Source organism: Myotis brandtii, unplaced genomic scaffold, assembly GCF_000412655.1.
Source record: "Myotis brandtii unplaced genomic scaffold, ASM41265v1 scaffold18, whole genome shotgun sequence".
NCBI lineage: Eukaryota > Metazoa > Chordata > Mammalia > Chiroptera > Vespertilionidae > Myotis > Myotis brandtii.
Window position 1 is genome coordinate 1467491 of NW_005356674.1, and position 7555 is coordinate 1475045.

At 39.5% G+C, this 7555-nt stretch overlaps 1 protein-coding gene across 1 annotated transcript in view; it reads left to right on the forward strand.

The window, feature by feature from the left end:
- The first annotated feature begins 1992 nt into the window (after positions 1-1992).
- CEP70 (centrosomal protein 70kDa) overlaps positions 1993-7555 on the forward strand; it is a 45409-nt gene continuing 39846 nt past the window's right edge. Inside the window, exon 1 of the mRNA XM_014537594.1 lies at positions 1993-2101. The gene's annotated coding sequence lies outside the window, so the exon portion shown is untranslated. The remainder of the gene's footprint in view (positions 2102-7555) is intronic.

The following is a 7555-nucleotide window of genomic DNA, read 5'->3' on the forward strand; positions in this document are numbered from 1 at the left end:
GGCGCTCGGGTTCTCGGAGGCGGCGGCTGCAGCTCCTCTCGGCAGCACCCCCAGAATCGGCTTCCTCGGGGCCCTGCGAGTGGGCAAACTGACCCTTGTCGTGGGGACTGGTTCGCGCCGATTGACAATCTCAGTCGTGTGTTGGGATCGGGCCCCCGAGGAACCCGGCTCCCTTCCCCGCTTTGTGATCTTCGGCCGCTGGGGTACCGTCGCGGCGCCGCGGTTTCTGCGTTTACCGAGCACAGCTGGTCACTCTTGCCCGGCGCGGTGGTCGAAGAGACCAAGGGGGTGCGATACGTATAAATCTTAGAGCAGCGACTTCCCACCCCTTTCCTCTCAGGGCACATCAACTAATAACGAAAATTCTGCGGCACACCAAAAAATATGTATTTTTTGCTGATATAATAAAACAAAAAAGGTATAATTTTTGATGTAATTTGGGATTAGACTGAATTTTTTACTCATTCACCCCGGGTGCTGTTGTTGTGTTGGGCAGTGGAAGGGAACTGAGGTCGGTGCCCCGCGTAAACGAGCTGCACGTGTCAGCGGTGCCGCGGCACACCGGCTGACAACCGCGGCGTTGAGTGTTGCCCGCGCCCGCTGGACTCGGGGTACGTTGTAGGTCGTCGGGAGCCTGAGGGGGGTGCGTGGCTGGTGGGCGCTCGGAGCGAAGCCGGGGGCCGTGTGTGCGAGTGGGGAGGAGGTAGGTGTCCTCTTCTCCGCGTTCTCCATGCCCTGTCCCGACTCGGGGCGCATCTGACTTTTTGGGGCGTCTGGTTGGATTCCGTGAAGGAAATCCGTGAGGTGGAAACATCGGAGGCTGAGAGACCAACCGGAAAGGGTTTCTGCCGCCACTTGTTTCCCGACTGTAATAGTGTTAAACACCGCGCAGGCATCACCCATCTGCTGTTGTTTTACTTTCCGCATTGCCAAGTAGGCCCGGGCCTCCCCAGCTCCACTTTGGGGGGCAGGGGGCCCCACTGGGGTTTGGCCTCAGCTTGGGCTTCAAAGGGGGAGGGGGGGAGGTGTGTTGGGGCCCTTTATGTAACCCTCCTGGGGCAGGATGGTTGGACTGATGATACCCAGTCCTAACTCCATGTCCGTATTTGTGGTAGATTCCGTTCTTTTTAGGAACGTTATTAAACGGCGTGTTGGCGTGTTTTTGGAATAGAGCTTTTGCATTCAATAGACAGTAGAGACTTTGAAAACAGTGTGTGTTCCATTTATTGCAATAATGTGAAGGACATGCTTTTGAGAAAGCTAATCCCAGATTTTAACGCGACCCACCTGAGAAAGAACAGTGACTCGCCAGGGTTATTTCCAGCTTCTCTCCCACCCCTCACCCCCAAATGGTGAAAAATATTTACATTTTAATGTATGGTGCACGTTGCAGGCGCTTCAGGCCTGTCACGGGTAAGTCATCAAAGGGCTCTCGGGAAACCGGGACAGAGCCAGAAAATACAGCTGTGTTTTCCACTTGGCTTTCTATGCCACAGACGAACCAACTCCTACCCTGCAACCCTGTGCCCAAAGTCTTCCTTGAGGTGAGGTATCAGAAAGGCCCAGGTCTCTTCCTGCAGCTCTTCCTGGCACAGCTGCAGTAGGGAAGGGCCGCTGCAAACTATTGACATTAATGTCACCGTATGATCTCTAAAAAGGAGCATTTGGTTACAGGTGGAATTGATGCCTTTGCCTTTTATGTTCAGTGGCATTTATCTGTAAGCATGCTTCTTTTTAGTACCCTTGCAAATGAGAACATCCTACCTGTGAAGCCAGGAGTCAGAATTGATGAAAGATAGATTTGGACCCCAGCAGGGAGAGGAAAGCTAAGAAGGGGTGGTGAGCATCGGAGTCCATTAGCGGATGACTTCAGTTGTTCAGCCTCAGTTTAGTGGTTATCAGTACCATGAATTCCTGCTCTGGGAGTAACATAAGACCATTCTTACTAGGAGGTCGGACATTTTAAGATTTTGGCCTGTTTATTTTTTTGAAACCTAGATGAAGATCCAGTTTCAAACGTGAGATTCACTGGGTGATCATTTCATTGAAATCAACTTGAATGACCAGATAAAAAGTGCAAGAGGAATGTGCTGTGACTGAGGTATGCCTAATGTGACAGATGACTCTCTGGGTGTTGGGAGACCATGGAAAGAATCTATTGGTGTGTTTTGTTTTGTTTTAATCCTCAACAGAGGATATTTTTCCATTGCTTTTAGGCCAGGAACCAACCAAAAACCCAGGTATGTGCCATTGATTTGGAATCGAACCCAGTGTAGGGGCTGATGCTCTAATCACTGAGCACACAGGCCAGGGCAAATCTATTGTTTATTGACTACCATACTGGGTATAATACATATATTTCCTTTTGACCTCCTGATAATCCTATCAGGTAGATATTTTAAATTCAGTTAAGGAAATTGAAGCCCAGAGAGGTTAAATATCTAAGTTAACACAGCTGATCACCCACTAACTCTAATCACCACCTCTGTCCTGCTATGTGCCAGGCACTGTTCTGTTTCCTTTCTACAGGCATACCTTGTTTTATTGCACTTAATCTTTCTGCACTTCGCAGATATTGTATTTTTTACAAATTGAAAATAAGACCCTTTATCAGCAAAAAGATTACAACTCTCTGAAGGCTCAGGTGATGGTTAGTATTTTTTAGCAATAACGTGTTTTAAATTAAGGTATGTACATTTTTTTAGACATAATGCTATTGCACACTTAATAGAGTATAGTGTAAGCATAACTTTTATATATGCTGGGAAACCAAAAAATTTGTATGACTTGCTTTATTATGGTGGTCTGGAGCCAAACCTGCAATATCTCTTGAGGTGTGCCTGTATATTAACTCCCCTAATCTTCACAACTGCCCTATGAGCTAAACACTTACTATTCTCACTTCATGATAAAGAAATGAGGCACAGAGAGATTAGTACTTTTCCTGGCTGTGTGGCAGAATCCACAATTCAAACGCAGGCAGTTTGGCTATAAAATTATACCAGGCTTTCTTTTGGTATTTCCTTTACTTTTATTATTACTTAATAAATTTTTTAAATAGTAAAATGAGTTTTATTATAAAATCAAGTAGAACACACATACCAGATGCATAGCTTAATGAATTATTGAAAGACAGTACCATGTAGGTCAGGGTGTAGAACAGTACTGTACAAGCCATGCCACAGCTGCTCTGTTGGCCCATCCCAAGCACAACTACTTTCATTAGTAGCCATTCTTACTTTTATAGTAATTGCTTCTTTGTGTTTTAAAAAACATTTTTTTCATAAATGCCTTTTCCTAGATATTATGTAGTTTTGCCCATTAAAAATTTTAAAAAAGGTTTAATTCATAGTTTTTCTCTGTTCCTTTCTTTTTCTTACAATTTTGTTTTCTGATAAAGAACCTGAGTCAATTGACCTGTATATCTTACAGTCTGGATTTTGCTGATTGTATAATCAGGTCTAGTTCATATGTTCATCTGCCTTGGGTAGTTCCTGCACATTAGTAGTTGGGTTGCAGACTGGATCAGACTTAGTCATCCCCTTGGCAATTGTCTAAATGGTGGTTGGCAAGACCATAGGAAGTGCATAATGTGTCCTTGTTGGGCCGGATCCGGCCCGCCGGGCGTAGTTTGCCCACAGCTGGAAATGGTGGTTGGCAAGACCATAGGAAGTGCATAATGTGTCCTTGTTTCTCTCTTCCTGATCTTAGCAGCTGGTGCTACTTGATGCCTATATATCTATTCACTGAAGGTTGCAAAATAGTGGTATTGTATTTCTATCATATCTTTTTCACTTATTGGTTGGAATACTAGTCCCTTATCTATCATTTAGATAGGCAGCAGTATAATTCCTTCAGGAAAGGCAGCATTTATTCTTGATTCCTACCATTTACTTACCAGTTTTCAAGATTATAAATTGGTTCTTTATTTCCTTTTTTTTCATTTTAGATATTATTGAATTTACATTTTAATGTAAATATTGATACTGTTAGACATTCACAAAGTTGAATTTTCCTATTTAAATGCATATATATTGAACATATTCACTTAACTTTAATAATTCTGGTCCTTCCCTAAAGTCAACAAATATTTTTTGTTTATTGTATTTTTTCTTAGGAAAGCATTTATACATAAACAAGAAATTATGTGCATTTATACTTTTCCCAGTGAAAATTATGTACTGTCCTCTACTTGATTTTTAATATACAAATATGTCTTTGAGATAATTCATAATCAGTACATGAAGAGCATTATTGTTTATATTTACATCTACATAATATTTCATTTGTCTTCCTGGTACATTGTATGTTACCAGAATTTATTTACCAGTTCCTAATTGATGAATATCTAGTTTGCTTTTATTTATTTTTTTATAAATAACATTGTAGTAAATAATATTGTCATTTTGTTGATGGTTTCTTTTGCTGTGCAGAAGCTTTTTATTTTAATGTAGTCCCATTTTTTTTCTTCTCAGTTTTCTTTGCTCTTGGAGATGTATCGGTAAACATATTACTGAGATTTTGCTGCCTATGGTTTCTAAGATTTTTATGGTTTCATGTCTTACATTTAAGTCTTTTATCCATTTTGACTTTATTCTTGTGTATGGTGTAAGTTGGTGGTCTAGTTTCATTTTTTGCATTGTCCAATTTTCCCAACCCCATTAACTGAAGAGATTGTCCTTACTCCATTGTCAAATATTAATTGAGCATAGCGTCAAATATTATTTTGAGCATAGTGGTTGATTTCTGGGTTCTCTGTTCTGTTCCATTGATCTATATACCTGTTCTTGTGCCAGTACCAGGCTGTTTTGAGTACAGTGTCTTTGTAGTATAACTTGGTATCTCCAACTTTGTTCTTCTTTCTCAAGATTGCTGTGGCCATTCAGGGTCTTTTTTGGTTCCATATAAATTTTTGGAGTGTTTGTTCTAGATCTGTGAAATATGACATTTGTATTTTACTAGGGATTGCTTTGAATCTGTAGATTGCTTTGGGTCATATGAACATTTTAATGATGTTGATTCTACTAATTCATGAACACGGTATATTCTTCCACTTGTTTTTTTTCCCCCTCTGTCTCTTTTTTCTATGTCCTGTAGTTTTCTTTTTTGTGTTTTTTAAAAATATTTTTATTGATTTCAAAGAGGAAGGGAGAGGGAGGGAGGGAGGAAGGGAAGGAGAGAGAGAAAGAGAGAGAGACAGACAGACAGACAGAGAGAGACAGAGAGAAACATCAATGATGAGAGAGAATCATTGATTGGCTGCCTCCTGCACACCCCACACTGGGGCATTGAGCCTGCAGCCCAGGCATGTGCCCTATTGGGAATCGAACTATGACCTCCTGGTTCATAGGTCAATGCTCAACCACTGAGCCACGCCAGCCAGTAGATTTCTGAGTACAGGTTTTTTACCCCCTTGGTTAAGTTTATTCCTAAGTATCTTAAATTTTTTGTTGTAATGGTAAGTGGGATTGTTTTTTTAGCTTCTCTTTCTAAGAGTTCATTATTGGTGTATAAAAATGCTATAGATTTCTGGATGTTAATTTTACATCCTGTTACATTGCCGAATTCATTTATTAAACCTGGTATTTTTTTTATGGAGTCTAAAGGGTTTTCTGTGTTCAATATCATGTCATCTGCGAATGACAGTTTTACTTCCTCCTTTCCAGTTTGGATGCTTTTTATATTTTTCTTCTTGTCTGATTGTTATGGCTAAGACTTCCAGTACTGTTAAACAAGAGTGGTGAAAGTGGGCATCCCTGTCTTGTTCCTGTTCTTAGGGGAAATGGTTTTAGTTTTTGCCCGTTGAGTATGATGTTGGCTATAGTTTTGTCATTTATGGCTTTTATTGTGTATGATCCTTCTATTCTCACTTTGCTGAGAGTTTTTATCAAAAAAGGGTATTAGATTTAGTTGAATGATTTCTTCTGAAGCAGTTGCTATAATCATGTGGGCTGATGTTCTATCCACTGAGCCAAACCAGCCAGGGCCAGTTCTCATTTTTATGAAGCCAAATTTGTTTATGGATCACGCTTTTAATGATGTAGTTAAGAAATTTTTGCCTATTCCAAGGTCACAAAGGTTTTCTATGCTTTTTTTCTAGGCACTTTGTATTTTTAGGTTTTTAGAGTTATGTCTATGATTCATTTTGAGTAAATTTTTGCTTATGTTTTTGAGGTATGAATCAAAGTCTATTTTTTGGCACATAGATATCCAGTTGCACTATTTTTAAAAAGACTATCCTTTCTCTGCTGAATCACTTTCTCACCTTTATCTTATATTTGTGGGTTTGTTTCTGGGTTTTATTCTTTATTTCTTTCCAAAAATATTTTTATTGATTTCAGAGAGGGTAAAAGAGATAGAAACATCAATGATGATAGAGAATCATTAATTGGCTGCCTCCTGCATGTCCCACACTGGGAATTAAGCCCACAAGCCAGGTATGTGCCCTGACTGGGAATCAAGCCATGACTTCCTGGTTCATAGGTCGTGCTCAACCAATGAGCCACACCAGCTGGGCTCCTTGATCTTTATTCCTTTCTACACCTCTTTCTTTCTATCAAGGAATCTTCTGCATGAAGCATCTTTAGAATTTTTTTAGAGCAGATTTGTCCTATTTGTTTTGTATGAAAATATCCTTTGTCTTTATTATTAATGGATATTTTCACTGGGTTTAGAATTTTAGATTGGCAATTATTTTCCCCCCCAGCACATTTATGATATTAGTCTACTCTTAGTTTCTGTTGTTACTGCTAAACAGTTAACTGATGTTCTGTCATTCCTTTAATGATAGTCTTTTTTTCTCTAATTGCTTTTGAGATTTTTTTTTTATACTTTAATATGTGTCTAGGAGTGACTTTTTTTTTCTATCCTGATGCAAGATTATGTTGAGCTTCTAGAATCTGTGGACTTTTATTTTATTGGCTCTCACAGCTTCTTAGTTTTATCTCCAAATGCTGTTGCTGCTCCATTTTTTTCCACTTTCTTGGATGTGCCAGTGTTCCTTCATTTGAAGTTGAATGTCTTCTGTGTTTTCCTGAATGCAGCATAGAGAACTAAAAAGGTGGTAGTCTCTTCTAACTTCCCATCTAGTTAATTAAATTTTCTCTTCTGTTCTTTCTAATCTACTCATAAGCATGTGATTTAAGATCTTAATTTCAGTTACTGTAACTTTTTTGTTCTAAAGTTTTCATTCTTTTTCAAATATGTTTTATCTCTTTTCAGTTTTAGTTCTCTGCCAGAAGTTCCAAGTTTTTATTTTTATGAACATTGTCAGCGTAGTTATTTTATGGTCTGTGCCTAACAATTACAATATTAGAAGTCTTTCTTTGTGGGTTAGTTTCTTTTGACTATTGCTTCTGTTCCCCTATGTCTTGTTTCCTATATGTCTTGGTTATCTTTGGCTGTTTTCTGGATATTGTACTTGAAACATTTTTAGTGGGAATAATTTTTTTAAAATATATTTTATTGATTTTTTACAGAAAGGAAGGGAGAGGGATAGAGAGTTAGAAACATCGATGGGAGAGAAACATCGATCAGCCGCCTCCTGCACACCTCC